We start from the raw sequence: 16,752 nt of genomic DNA, 5'->3' as shown, positions 1-16,752 counted from the left end.
TTTTGTCTAAAGTTTATGTAATCTAATCTAATCTAAACCAGGGATGTCCAAACTATTCCATAAAGGTTCATGTGGCTGCATGTTTTCATTCCAACCGATCAGGAGCACACCAGACTTGACTCATTTAATCAACTGATCTCAGTCTTCAGACAGCTGATTGGTTAAATCATTTACTGTTGATTGGTTGGAACAAAAACCTTTAGGCACACGGCCCTTTATAGAATAGTTTGGAATGCTTGATCTAAACCATCCAGGGCAGGTGGTGCTCCAGGACCAGAAGTGAAAAACACTTATTAGATGATACACATGTGTCAAGCCCTCCACTGCTGCCTAGCCTGCAGCCTCGTTCTATCTCCCTCTGCTCTGTGTGTGTGTGTGTGTGTGTGTGTGGCTGTGGTTTAATTACAAGAGTGGAGACAGGTGTGCTGGAGTCAGGCTACCAGCTGCCCATAATCAAACCTGCACTGCATAAAAGCTCAGCTCAGCCACCACATCACAGACACTGTTACCACAGTTAGTCACACCTAGCCTTGAACCTTTGTTGCAGCTATTTCAGTATTCAGCTTGCCATTTCCTTGTCTAACGTTTGTTCTCCTCTGCCTCTAGAACACCTCGTTTGACTCCAGCCTCCTGCTCCCTTCATCTCCCTGCTTGGCTCAGCTTTGCTCCAAAACCTCCCAGCACCAGCCCTACCTGGATTTCCCCCTGCATTTTCCTGCTTCAGTCCCCAACTTCAGGCTCCCCTTTTAATCTGTGTTTGGCAGTAAACAGCTTTAAACCTTCTCCTGCCTCTGTGTAATGTACTGGTCCCAACCTAACCTTAACACAAGCTTTCAAATTAAGCTTTAAGGACTATTTAGTAGGACTATGCTGTTCATGGTCAAATTTGACCCATATTTTGTTTGTTTGAGAGCGGTGAAAACACTCTAAACATTTTTTTCTTAGTTTTTCTAATGTGATTCACAGTATATAAAAATGTATAGAAGATGCATATTTTTTTTTGTGTGTGCAGCTGATACACATTTTTATGTACAAGTTTGACCTGTGTTTATTAAAAAATCTTATATCAGCATTCAAGCATGTTGTATCCTTTATATTCTATAAAATGTTCTCCTGGACTGTAAAATAGTGAATGTGAATGTCTTTTTTTGATAAAATTAGTAAAATAAAAGGATTAACAACATTTATTAATGACTGATGGGGAATTTATAAATGTAAATTGTTGTAAAGACTAATTATTAATCAGAAAATGAACAGCCTGGGTTAAAAAAAAAAGAGTGCTGGCATTTTCTGTAATGCTCATGCTCCCAAGCAGATGAACCTTTTCCAATAGACACTTTTTTCCCCTCAGGCCAAACTGTCAGTATTGTATAATAGATATTTCAAACTCATGATCTGATTGAGTCTGCTTATAATTAATTTAGCCTTAAAGCCCCGTCAGATTTTCTAGCAACGCTAGAAATGGATAAAAGTTACATTCCGAATACCAAATAAAGACTTTGCGTGCATTATAAACTCTTTTGATGTGTGCAAATGAATATGTTCTTAAAACCTCTTTTGTGCCGTGTGGTAGAGTTTACGTCTGCCTGCTGAACAAACATTCTTGATTGTGTATCTTTACCCGTGCGCTTTTAATATAGTGTGTCCTTAGCCACCATGAATAGGCCACAAAAGCACTAATCCTTCCTCCTTGAGCCTATTCATTTCGTTGTATTACCTGCTGCCTTTTGCTACAAATGCCTCCATGCCGCAATCACATTTTATTCTTATCCACCACTACACCAAGAACAAAAAAAAAAAAAATCAACCAAAGGCAATTTCAGCATGTTTCCCTTTAATAGGAACAGCTCCATTATTGCATGACTCTGTGATGATCAGATTGGACTTGTGCTGTGGTATAATGTCACAAACTCTTGTCTCTCCACTCACCCATTTGGACAGGAGCACACTGTGTTCCTCTTTCTTCCACGTCAAGTGCCATATCAACAATCTTTCATATGCAAATGACAACAACATGAACGCAAAACTCTTTGTAGCTCCTGCATGTGTGGCTATGAAGCACAAGAATAAAATGCAGCAAAATTCACCAATGGAAGAATATGTACGTGATGCCAATTTATTCTATATCTGATGGAGGAAATGACATACAGAATGTGTTGGGAGTTCCAATTCATGCAATCAGTAGTAGCTCCCTGGTTCTTTTGCTTAGTGCTCCCTTCAGTGTGCACACTGAGCTACAGTTTAAGATAAAATGCAGTATTTGTATTTATGTAATTAAGAGTATTCAGTTATTAGTACATAGTTTTAAGTATATGGAGCATTTTACAACCTCAAACACACATACCATAAAAAATATAACCTGCTTTTAATTCATTTGAAATGAGATAGACACTCATGTATGTCTGTTTTTTTTCTTCTGTTTTATAAGTATATTTCATCTGATTTTAATAAGAAGTCATTCTGTGTTCTGCTCCTATGGTTTCAGTATGTTGTTAATACAAACTTAACACATCCTGTGTTTAGCAGCTGTCTTGAAGAATGTAGGATAGTGTACATTTCCACAGCGCTCCATCAGTACAAAGACATTCGTGTCATACTCACCATCTGTTTCTCCTGTTTCATTCATAATCTTTTATCCAATAGTCTTTTTCGATCGCTGTTAAGATGCCATAACATTCCATACCACAACACTTCCCGTACCATATTGAATCTTTCCATCAGCTCCATAATAATCCCCACGTATCTCAATAGGATTTTAATGTGAGACATTTGCTGGATGGCAAATATTTAAAAAAAAAAAAAAGAAGAAAGAAAACAAATCAGGAATCTAGAAGTAACTGCAATTGATTGAAAAGAGTATATAACACTTTTCATTGTACTGGTGTAATCAGTGCTATAGAAATGTACATTAAACTGAATCTAACATGCTGTGGCTCAGGAGGTAGAGCAGGTCGTCCACCAATCGGAGGATCAGTGGTTCGGCTACTCCAGTCTACGTGTCGATGTGTCCTCAGTAAAGATACTTAACCCCAAAATTGCTCCAGGATGTTAGTGTGTGTGAATGTTAGTTTCCTCCTGATGAGCAGGTTGGCACCCTGTGTGGTAGCTCCTGTCATCAGTGTATAAATATGTGTGAATGGATGCACTACATGTAGTGTAAAATCATTTTGAGTGGTCAAAAAGATGAGACAAGTGTATATAAGTACAGTCCATTTAACTATTAGAGCACAGGTAATTCCACCCCTCCTCTAAGGTTTTTACCCAAGCACTAATAGGGTTACATTATTTCAGACTAGTTTGAAAACTAGTGTTTGTTGAGAATTTACAGTATGGTGATACTTTTAATTTCTTAGTTTCATCCAGAAACTGTTCCTGGTAACAGCTGCACTAGTATAATATTTTTATTATTTTAATAAAACATTCAGGACAAACTATTTTTGTAGCCTTTTTTGGACAATTTTTGTGACAATTTTAGTACTTGATAATACTCATATTTTATATATAACATATATAACATATTTAATGTTTTATTTGTATTGTTTGGATGGAACAAAGCTGCACAACTGAGTCACTAATCAACAAAGTCCATCTACTGTTTGTTCAGTACTTATTAGACAACACAAGTTAAAATAAAGTTGATATCTTTTTGAATAAACAAAAATATTGAACATTTCCAACAGATAATGCTTTTGATTGAAATAACTTTTGATAGTATAGACAAATGAGATGTTGAATTCACTAGTTTATGATTCTCAGTATCATGTATTTTGGAAAAAGAACCTTGCTATTAAAAAAAAAAGAAAAACTGAAAGTAAAATGTAAATAGACGAAATCGGTACCAGTGCTTGTGTGCTGTTTTCTGTGAGGGTAAATCTGTCAGGCATGTTGCAATTCTGACTTCTAAATGATCTCACAGCAGGTGATAGAAAACACCTGCTGTGGTGTGACGTTGTTGATTTGGGTCTGTCATGTTGAAAGGTTATCGCACCAATATTTTACTGTATGTGATTTATTTTAGATTTGCTCTTTAAAAGAAAAAGAAAAATGTTTCAAATTGCAACTGAATCAATTTCAAGCTTCCATACAGTATACAAAAACATAACATTTTGCTTTGTTGTCTGAGTCCTGCTTTAATATTTACAGGTTAAGTTCAGTCAGTGTGAAAACTCCTAGTGGTCTTGGATTAATGTTATGTTAGTAGTGGTTAGCTAATTATTTACTGTAGGTGGTAGTGTTGGGGTTCTGTATGATCTGATGTCACTGACATGATACTAGTTAAGGACAGCATAGCAACACACAATAAGACAGAAGTGCAATTTCACTATAATGCACATAATCACTCATTGCTCTGAATGTTAGGCATCCTAGTGCATGGAAGACAAAGAAAAGAGGGAAAAACTAAACAAAAACTGGTATTCTGCTCCTGTAAAAGGGGAGTAGACCAGTCTGACTCAAAAGGGTAAAAAAAAGGCTAAAGGGTGTTTAAAGGGCATCTACATCAGCCTGGTGAAGGCAAAAGACAAAAAGACATTCAACAACAGAAAGGCACCAATTAGCACAAGTTATTGCTTCAAATTCCTTCCAGAAAACCATATCACACACACACACACACACCTGAGCATTGCTTCATACAGTTTTGCACCATAAAGCTGGAATGTGAATAATGCATTTGTAAATGCATGTTTAATGTACACTATCAATTGTCTCCCCGATGTATGCCTTGTGCCCTGAGTTTTAACTTTGACATGATAACACATGACACAATAACAGGTGAGACTAATACTGCTCAATCTTCATAGGACAGCAAATCATCTTTTTCTTTTACTTTATACTTTCTAATGGAAACAGACATGAAATTAACTAAAAGACCACTTTTGAAAGACAATACTGTGAACAAGCCTCGTGTTGTTCCACCAGGGTCGAGGCCTTGATGTAGAAAACACACCCTGTCAAAGCTAGCACAGTAATTAGCATTAGCATAGCAATTCCTGGTTATTTTTCATGTCAACACAGTTGCTTTGCTAACCTCTTTAACTTCAGTGTACTGACAGGTTACATATATACTATACATACTTATTAAGAGGAGGCAGGTTGGGTGGATGGCTAGATCATTAGTTGGCAAACAGTTGCAAAAGCAGCAGAAGAGGACTGTTCAAGACCACCAACCAGGCCTTTTTCTAGCCAGACTTTTAGCTTCACATCAGTAAATTTAATTGGAAATCTTAACTGCATTTAACTGTTTCAACCCCACAGACACACTGTCTCACTCTCTTACAGTGGGGGAAATAAGTATTGAAGGTGTCAACATTTTCTTTCAGTAAATATATTTCCAATTAAGCTATTCACATGAAATGTTCACCAAACTTTAGTATTAACTCAAGAAATCCACACATAAAGAAATTGAAACATATAAGTCCATAAATAAAGTTATGTGGAATAAAACAGGAGAAAAGGTATTGCACACACTAACTGAAATGTATTTAATACTTAGTGGAGAAGCCTTTGTTTGTAATGACAGCTTCATGACTCCAGACTGTAGTGCTCTCGTGTGATTTTGGCCCATTCTTTTAAACAGATTGTCTTTTACCCATCATGAGAGGTTTCTTGTGTGACACCTTGGTAACAAAAAACCTTTTTATAGGCCTTCAACGTGTACTTAATTTAAACATATAGGAGGTAGAATTACTTTCTAACTACTTACAGATTTCAGCTGGTTCCTTGCCTTGGTGTAATGCTTTTTCTTAGTGTGTTCAAATCTTTTTTTTCCTGTTATATTCCACTTTATTACACATAACTTTATTTATGGACTTAACCCCCTAAGACCCGAGCTCTTGTTTGAGATGCATGTTTTATTTCTCTTTGCTATTTGGGCTTATTGGAACCTGATAAGTATAAAAACTAAGCATCATCTTTTGACATGATGTACTTTTAGAGAAAAATGATGTCCACATATGTGGACACTGGGTCTGAATTTCCATAAAAATTGTTTGCAAATAGCGCAATCAGTTGCTCTGTGTTTGACTTGTGTTTTGTTGAGCTGTAAATGGTTGCTCAATAGCTGAGCTTCTTCTGAACAAAACAGTGTGTCATATGACTATATTGGTCCTTGTTTAACCCTGAGACGTTTTTCATTTATAAGGGGCGCTGTTGCCCCCGCGGACGGGGGCTGATGGGCTTAAGAGGTTTTTTTAACCAAACTAAGTCCCTCTGTACACATACGTGTACATCATGTTTAGCGGCATACTAAATCGTTACTTTTACACATTTTTGTCAAATTTGCATGTCATGGCAAACTTACAATGCTTTTATGCATATCTAAATCAGAATAAGCCATGAAATATGATTGGACTTTTTACCTTGTCGATGTTTGTGTTTGGAGTGGCCACCCGAACATTCCCTTGTGCTCTCCGCTATTTGTATTTTTTCCTGTAGTGTGTTGTACTCTTCTGACACCACTAGATGGTAGTGTAAGTGTCCACATACGTGACCATAAGGTCCCAGTTAAGCAGAATTAACGACTGTGGTAATATGACCCAAAATGTGATGTCCACGCATGTGTACGCCAGGTCCTAAGAGGTTAAATGTGTTGATTTCTTTATATGTGTGGAATTCTTGAGTTAATATCAAAGTCTGGAGAAAAGTACATATGAATATCCTCATTGGAAATATATTTACTGAAAAAAATGTCGATGCGTTCAATACTTATTTCCCCCACTGTATGTTTGTTTTAATAATTAACAACATGTGGGTCTCTCAGACCTTTCTCAGGCAGAATTACTTCACTTTAATATATTCATACAAGAGCTGTCTCAATCATCCAATGAGAGGACTTGAAAGATCACTGACTAATAGATGAGCACATGGGTTACTACATATGGTGTATGTCACCAGATAATAGAATGAGGATTAGAAAGAATAGCAAAAATATAAAAAATGATAAAATACAATAGATAAACTACAATTAAGGACATGATGGCACTTGATCAATAAATATCTAGTGGCATTGTTCAAAAATACCTCATAGGATGTAAGTTAGAAATAAGACATTGATCACTAGGCCTGGTATACATAATGACACAGACCCTTACTAAAAGGTAAGAAAAAGACCCTGTATCATAAGAAAACTATAATCTGAGATATTTGTAAATACCCAGCTCTAGAATAAACCAGCTAGGGTGGGTATTTATCTTACAATCATAGTGTTCAACTGTTTTAACCCAAACCACGATCTTTAACCCTAACCAGGTGTTTTTGGTACGTAAACTTAACCGACAGCATTAAATGAAATGCAAAAAGGTTAAAAACCCTAACCCTAACCCTAACCCTGCACACAAAATTTGACATTGGCGTATGCACTGCACGCAATCTGACCATGTAAAGTCATGTTATTTGTATGCAGATTATGACACAGAGTTGGTTCAAACACACTGAACAGTTCTAAAAGGTCACACAGTTCCCAAACTGTGAAAAACATGCATGATTTATGGTGCAGTCATACATAAATGTGGCATTTCATGTCGCTTCAAAGAATCCTTGGATCTAAAAATGTGAAATTTGTCACAGAACTTAAACGTAAGAATTCACAGCCGAGTTTCAAAACATCAACAGAATAATGACATTTTAGGATTTGCCATCACTGTTGCGCTATGGAGCTCCAGTAATAAAATACTATTAAATACACATCAATAACCCACATCGTTGCACCGGGTGACATGTTTCTTAATCACCATGAACGTACATACACACTGTACTTTATTTTGACTCACTCCCACACACACCATCCTGCTGCCAGAAACACTCACTAGAACACTAAATGTGGATTAATTACCCTGCTGAAAATAGCCCCCAACAAATATATTCCCTCCTGTTTGAGTTATGTTTGCTAAAAACTACGGAGCTCAGCTGTTTAGGACTGAGCTTTAACATGCTGAGCTTTTACATGCTGTTCATATTATGTCATAATTAGAGTCTATACCACATTTTGAACCACAAATGTATTTTATGTTCATGTTTTCTTTACATTTGACACTATTACGCTGAAAATAGATTCACAGTCACACTATACTATGATCTTATGTTATCTTATGAGAACATAACATCCATAGTTATTTATGTTAATTCATTAAAAGTGAAGAATGCAACAACATTAGAATTGAAAAGAATAGAATAGTCTTTATTGTCATTGTACATGTACAATGAAATTGAAATCAATCCTCATGGTACCATAAGTAAAAAAGAAAGGTGCTTATAAAATAATTAAAATAACTAAAAGGAAGAACATAATAAAAACACAATTTCTAAAAAAAGTATTTAAATGTTTAGGCCACTGTAGAAACATCATAAACTTTCAGACTCAAAAAATATAATTTATGTGTTTTTTGAATTGCTTTTTAAAATGCAAATGGGTCAAACTGACCCAGACAGTATGCAAGAGTTAATAAACTACTGAAGATCTTCAGTAGGAACCAGTGGGATTGGGAGCTGACACCAACCAACAGGTCAGGGAAGTCAGAAAGCACATTGTTGGTTTTGTTTTTCATGTGATGTGTTAACAATAAGACCACCGCTAGCTTTTATCTTTTAAACGGATCATTGGGAACTCTAAAAGATGAAGAGGTTAAATTATACTCCCGGTCATTTATTCTGGCTACGCAAGCTGGAAAAAACCCTCCTCCATCTCCAGCTTCAAGTGTTTCGCAGCAGAAACTACGACTAAAGACAAAAACCTCAATTTGGAAAGTCATCTACCTTATCATACCTTTCACTTCTTCTCAGAAATAATCTACAACCATATCACAACAATGGTTTTGTCTTATGCCTCTGTCTACCAGGCTGTTTGACATCATTAAACAAAAGCCAATTCTCCAAGCGAATGTTCATGATGGAGCCAGACAGAGCTGATGGCAGATGTGTGACCCAACAGCAGAAAAGCCTCTATATCTGCCCTATATCTGTGTGCTAAGTTTCATTCTTCTTGCCAAGTGTAAATCACTGCAGGGTGCAGAGAGCCATTTACAGATATCAGGGTGTCTAAATGGATTTTCTCTAACACTGTTTGTGTAAATCCAGAACATTTTACTCCTCATCAAAGAATCGAAAGCGTGGCAGCGGGGTGCAGGTTAAAAAAAAAGAAGAAGTTTGTTTTGCCCAGAAGAATCAATATTCAACACACACACACACACACACACTTAATAACTCACCTATGGCGTCTCCTTGTTCGTGGACCATACTGGCCAGATCCTTCATGATTTGACTGACATCCAGCATGTCTCTCTGTGGAGGAAACAGACAGTAAATGCTAATGTTAGAACACATTAAAAAGGTGACGGAGATTTGAAATCATCAATTTGTCATGAATTTGCGTGTTCATTGTGTTGGTGGTGATGCCATCAACTCTTAAAAATGTCAATAGCAGTTAATTGCTCCCATGTTCATCTATTTAAACTTCAGTATCTTAATTTCCTGGTTTGGATCAGCAGTTTGTCATCATTTCTGTGTACCTTCCAAAACCATTATGAATCACTGTTGGAAAATAAATGTGTTGAATGCTGTGCTATGGTTAAGGTCTGGTTAGATTTAGGCACAACAATGTCATGTATTGGGTTAAAATGACTATTTACTTAAGCTCAGGAGCCTTTGGTCGTCATGGTTACAACAATAACCATGTAATTAAGGGTAGGGGATAATCATCGTCATGATTTTTAAAAAACAACATTGACTTTTGACTGAACATAGATAATGAACAGTGATGTCTCGCATTATATTTGGATGTTTTGTTGACCTCCACTGCAACTTCCTCTCAACACAGACTTTATGTCTCTATATTTAAGTAATCTGTTTTTTTGCTTTTCTCCCATCATAATTACTACAGCTGCTAAAAGGTTTCTGTCAATTGAACATAAATATGTGTTGTTTGGGCTGATGACTAATCCTTTCATTGTTCTTGGAAGAACAGTTTCTGGAAAACAGCATAAACTTTACATAAGGAGTGAGACCCTGCTCCAAGGGACTGTTAAACATTCGGTATCTCAGGATCATCTTTAGGGATGTAACGTAGGTACCTTGGTTTTGGATTCACAGTTTGGTGCATTTTCGGTAGAGCAGAGAAAACAAAAAGGTAGAGAATGGTCCTTTAATTTGAAAAAATGTAAACGTCCAACAAGGGCTCATTGACCTTACATATTTCTGAAACAGTTTAGTTGTGCAGCAGTGGAAAAGGAAAACAACCTCTGTGTCCTGCTGACAGATTCTGTAACATTTCTATAACTTTCTGAAGCTGGCATGAATGATATGACATCAGCATGGGTAACCAGGGTAACCATGAGCATGCTGCAGGTAAGTGGTGCACTGCCAAAACATTCTGGGTGGGATTATTGTTCCACACTTTGGAGAGAGAGAATTATAAAACTATGTTGAATGGATTTTTGGATCACAGCACATACTGAACTGAGGAAGTCACTTATAGAACCAAACATCTTGTACTGAATGGTTTGGGATCAATACATATATTGCTAAACCTCTAGTCTTGTCCATGAGTGAGGCTGAAATTACACTTATGCAAAGAAGCATGAAAACATATCTGCAGACAGAAGTGTTATGGGTAACAGTGTGGTAGTGTAATGTTCGTAGTTTTGATGTTGGTTGATCCCCCCCCCCCCCCCCCATTTTTATGCGGGATGCCTTTTGAGTACTTGGGGAAGCGTACTTGGGGAGACACCTGCTACCACGTTAATACAATGTTTTCTTGATGTTTGGTCACCCTTTGAACCCTTATGAAGACGTTTAAGGTTGAAACCAGTCGTTTTTATTGGAATAAGTCTCTTTTTTTTAATAACCGCTTTTTTTAACCTATTCTTATGGGGTTTTTTGTTCCTGCTCCACATGAGTGCCTGAAGTTTGTTTTTCACCTCCACGTGATTCCTCTCGTCTCAAGTGTTTCTCTCGAGTTTTATACGATAAAGACAGTCCTGAAGCACACCAATACTCTATTTCACATGTTATGGGTAACAGTTCGTAGATGGTTACAGAAGACCTGTTAAGCACACCTTCCAAATCTCAACAGTACATCATGCAGAGCTGCACATCATTCACCTGATTGATCCAACTCCTACCTAGAGGCCCGTTTAAAATGGAAAGGAATCATACCAAAACATGCAGTACTCCATATCTGTGCAGGCATAAAAGAAACAGTCTTCCAGCCTTGAAGGGAAGACGGAGCAGATATAAACATTCCTACCATCCTGGGGTTTGGAAATTTATGAGAAAAGTCAGAATACAAGAAAGTGATTTTTAAGTTTTAATTGATGTGTGGCGCAACTTTAGATGATTTGCAAGACAATCACCACATCACGCATGTACTTATATATGGATTTGACAATTTCCAAAAGTTCCTGTCTCTTTAATTGACAGATTCTGTGGATTTGTGTTAAGCCCCTGAATGCTGTGTGCTTGTCTAGACTAAAACGAAAAGGCAAAAAAAAAAACCAGTCCAAACTTTTGTTCAATTATTTTCTGTCAGGGCACAGAGCAAACTAGTGCAGCTATGGTTGACCGCAGCTAATTCTCCACAGTCTCCGAGCTTTGAATCTACTCTCAATGTTTCAGCTCACAGCAAAATGAAAGCTTATAAAACCTCTGTCTATCTCCTGCTCACAGGTCCCCCCTTTCCTCCATTATGGCACCGCGCAATCACAGCTGCGTTTGTGTAGCCTAACCCACTAGGCCATCCATCACAGGTGGCGGAGATTGCTGTGGAAACTGGCAGTCACTCTGACACTTGGCAAAAACTGTATGAATGGAGCCAAAATGGCCCCTGGCTCACCTCGTGATGCTAAAGACTTTTCTTCTTTTTTTCCCCGCATTTATCTTTGGGCAACCCTGTCTATCATGCTGTAATAGAATAACAAATGTATTTTACCTGGCAAAGCAGTGGGCAATCAGGGCTCGTTTCGTCATAATGGCAGAACAGTGTGTAACCAATTTAGCAAATAGTGTGTAGAGGTGAATAAGCAGAGTGACACACAGGGAGAGAGAGAAGGCAGAGATGTGATGGGTTGGGACCCCTGCCTGAGGCCTGAGTGGGTGGCCAGGCTTCAGGCCAACACTGTGCCCTTTTCCATATTTCATGGGCTTTAAATTCTGTTCATGGCCAATCTACCAGCCACTGGATACCAACGCTGGGCCGGGAACCAGGATTGAAGATTTTTCTATTATGTTTCCAACAACTGCTATATTACAGGTGGTTTTCTTATCACTCAGGGCAAGTACGGTATGATAGTTTCTGCCTCAGTTCCTGTGTGAAACTGATCAGGTACAATGAAAGAAGGCAAAGTCTTTGGATTACTTGTACACCTTTAGTGTTGCCCACCTGCTCCAGAGCAAAGAAACAACATGGCACATTGGTTGTTGATTGTTTGCTGAAGTCATATGGACAGGTAACTCATTCATTGGGCAATTATGGTGAGGTCACCCTGCATCATCAGTGCTACATGAACCTGTGCAGGGATTGAAACGTTGCTATTGCTTAAGTGTCATGATTAATGACATTATAGGAGGATAGTGTCTTTTTGGCCACAATGACAATGTGTAATGAGTCGCTACCACGAAATATCATCCTATTCTGCAGCTCTATAGCAAGCTTCAGCTCATTCTTTGGCTGTTTTGGTTCACTCTTAGCACTCATAGCTTTTTTTTAAGCTGCAGCAGGAAAAAGTTCTACAAATCCATTGGACACTACCTACTCAGCACCAAACTGAAAACAAACACTGTTAGCAACTAGCTGGTGAACATAGTGGAGCATTTAGAAGCTAAAGAGCCAGATATTTCTCACAGGAGTTGGCAGAGAGCAAAAATAGAACTAAAAGAGAGTGAATATTGGACAAGAGTTTGATGAGAAGATCGATACCACTCTAAGGTCTTTACAGAGTAAATATAAGACTAACTAGACTTATATTTATATGTATATGTTGTTTGTTTGAATCATTACACAGGCTGAAATGTAATGGCAGTTTCCTGTTAACAGGGGTTATGTGCTGGACTCATTTCCAGCCAGGAGTAACTTGCTGGATATTGGTTCTGGCCAAAAGGTCCTGTGCATAATCCCCATAAAATGTAAAGTTAGTGGTAAATGGATGTAGACATGCTGTTAACCATATCAGTACTACTGTTGCCTATACAGAAGAGGTTAGGTGTGAAAGCACTGTCAAATATCCTTCTATGAGACGTCTAGGGTGTAGCTTTGTTGAAAAGAAAATCTCTTAAATAGTTGAAATGAGTAAAAGTGTTAATGATGATAAGAGTTGGTCAAATTCTCTTAGTGTTGTGGACATCTTCAGGAGCTTCAGTGTTTAAAGTCTCCTGTAGCCAAACAGGACCGTCCTTTATGAAGAATAGGTCATTCTGCTGTCCCACCTCTTCTGGCTTTAGTAATAAACAACTTACAGTGTGTTACAGTGTTCTGGCGCACACTACAATACATGTTCATGGTCACTAATATCAGGTCATGTTGTTCTGACCGTAACTAATAGAAGGGTCGCTGACAAATAAGGTTTGGCAAGATGAGCAGGTGCTGGTTTTATGTCATTTAAAATTACACTTGCACCATTTTTTACCAAAAGTAAGACTGAATGTTCCTGAAAATGTCAAATGGTGTAACCACAAAAGAATTATACATATTACATATTTTATCCACCTACAGTGTATTTAAGTGGACTTATACTAATAATTACTTCATTAAAAAAAAAAAGTAAATGGTTCCTGATGTCCATGATTCCCCAGATGAAATGTAATATTTAGAACAACTGTATTTAATTACCTTTATTTAATATAAACAGTTATAATGTAAGATCATGCCAAACTAGTTGATATGGTGTTTTATTGAGAAGTTGATAAGTTGAATTATTTGGTACAAAGTTTTTATGGTTACACCACTTAGACATTTTTGCCATAATCCTCTAATATATTCTCTCAAAATGGATTAAAAGCAGGAATTTGATGCTGAGTCCACAAAAACACAATGTGTGCAAGTTATTCATACGTTTATTTTCAAATTTTAACCCTTTAAATTTAAACTAAACCACATGGACACTAAGAACATCATTGATCCAGAAGCCAACATTCATGTCAGTCTTAGTTGTCATTCAGGGTCAGAGGATATTTTGGCAGATACAATATTTCTCACTTATTTAAAATAACTATGGAAGTACAAAAGTGTAAAAAAATATACAATACAATCGATTGAACTTAAAAAAAAAAAAAATACACAATTTGTATCTGGTTTCAGCTGCTAAACTACATGGTTTGAACGCAGTAGTGCTGTAGGTAAGTTCTCTTCAATTTTCTTTGCACAGTCATGTTTTTCATCAAAGTCAAGAAAAAGCATGGCAAGGAAAAGGACATTTTGTGACTGATTCACCTTGAAGCTGGTCCAGCTCCAGAGGTCAGTGCTCTGTAGCTGACCCTGACCTCACCTCCAGGTAAGAAGGTTTTTTTTGTCACATTCCAACAAATCTTTATCAAAGCCAATGAGTCAGCCTCGTCTTCAGTGCTGAATGCCGCAGCTCACCTCTGCTGGCCCTCTGACTGCTCCTGTCAATCCCCCCGCCACTGTTGTTGTTGTTATTGTGTGCGACTGATGAAAAGAACATGCTTGAACAAATAAAAGGCTCAGAGGGTCTGTATATTTTCATGAGACTAAAATGTCAGACTGCGATTCAGACAGCTGTTCTATCTGACACCGGGCCAATGCAGAGACAGCAAAAACACAATTAAACTTGAAGCTGAGATTAAAAAAAAAAGAAAAAGAAAAGAAAGAAAGTCAGAGAAACAAGTCTGCCGCAGCAGCATCTGATTGACACCTCAGTCACCACTACTGCATTCCTCACATTCTCCAGCCATAAGGATCTGTCTGATATTGGCTGATATGAACACGTGTGGGAGAGATTGAAGATCGTCTGATAGAAGATGAGCAAAAAAAAAAAAGAACCTCCTCTTTCCTGCTACTTTCATCCACTACAGTCATTCACGTAGATTCAATGAGCACCCCCCCTGTGTGATTACTTTATTCTGCTTGTGTCTTGAAAATCACACTTTCTTTATTAAGATTAATATTTGCTCAGCACAGTATGATACCTTCCAGGATATCAGCCAGATGAAGGTGATTTACAATCCGGTATACGACAGTGAGCAGCGGGGATTAGAGAATGTGTCGCATAGGGCGCGTGATTCTCTCAGCGAGGGTCACATCCAAAAAGATGGCAGTTTATAGAGGCCAGCTGCATACGTGCTCACATGTCTTTCAGTCTTACAGTGTACAGAGCGGCCGTGCGTGGAGGTCTCCTCTGGTGCCTGCAGAGGGGAGTGTGGCACAGCGAAGCGCTTCCATCAGCCTCTTTAAGGTGAAGCGGCTTCAGTAATAAGAGCTGATTAAGTATGCCAGTCAGCCACGAGGAAAGGAAAGTGCTGATAGACAGTACGACCCCTGAAGAGGCATCTGGGAGATTTAAGGCGTTCTCACACCTTGTTTCGCTCGGAGAAGTTGCTTGGATCTCTTGAAGTGCTCTCTCCCACTTAGTTTGCTGTTTTTGGCCAAATGAGAGCATAGCAATCAGAGCGAGACTTTGCAGGGAGGGAGAGAGAGAGGGAGGGAGAGAGAGAGAGAGAGAGAGACTCTCAGTGCATTCCCAAACCAAACTGACTACTCCTCTGGACTCCGAACGTGATCTGCCTGTGATCAAGCAGTCGTCACCCTACGCTGTCTATTCATGTGACTACTATCGGTTTACACTGATGGGTGGTTCATTAATGAATTTCACATTTAAATCAGGATTTGTCACTATCTCTAGACTAAAACTACTAATTAAAGAGCTTTTTTTCCCTTTACTGATATATCGAAATTACACAGTTAAATGTGTTATGATTCTCATTTTAGCAGTGAAGACTGATGAGCACTTGTAGCAATGCCAGTTATGTAAAATGCAGAATGGCATACTTAACATTTAATCAAACTGTATTAAAATATCATTAAATTATAATATATGAAAAATATATCGGCATCAATACTATGAATCTTTCTCAACTCTTGATAACAACTCTAGGGTTGAGAAGGTCCACATTTATTGTGAGTAATAAATGAAAAAAAAAAAAAAACTAAGAATAGAACTTTATGTAAATGTACTTTAGTTTGAAGACTCCAACTGATAGCTCTGAATATCTCAGTGTGGGTTTAAAACATTGTTTCAGTAACAATCATTTTAAGATTTAAGACAATTGTTCAGCATTTCTTTGCCTGTATTTGATCATGTGTAGTTAAGTGGCAGACGGGAAACAAGGACAGCGAGATGGGAATGAAAACCAACAAAAGGTCCCTGGTCTACGTTTTCAATCCAGCACAAATGTACATGTATGAATAGAATAGATTGTCAGGGATTCAGAGCTTTTAGAACCGTGTTAATGGGACATTGTGAGCCTCAGTAATGTCAAAACATTTATTGATATTGCCAAACTAACAAATTACAGAAACCCCACTGACTTCATCACTTATTTCATGTGTTGTTTTGCTGATTGTAATAGCTCTTTATCAGCCAACATGACACCAACATTTAAATCATGTCGTGATGGTGAATATGCTTCACAGTCACATGCTGAGTTCTCTTCCTTTTTTATTCACTGTAGCTGTAAAAAATACTGACTGGCTTACTTTTACTGGAGGAAAAAGTCATAAATCTGATGATTTCGAACCAAGATCTCAAGTCA

The sequence above is a fragment of the Scomber scombrus genome, chromosome 7, assembly GCF_963691925.1.
Source record: "Scomber scombrus chromosome 7, fScoSco1.1, whole genome shotgun sequence".
Lineage (NCBI taxonomy): Eukaryota > Metazoa > Chordata > Actinopteri > Scombriformes > Scombridae > Scomber > Scomber scombrus.
This window is presented reverse-complemented; position numbering follows the sequence as displayed.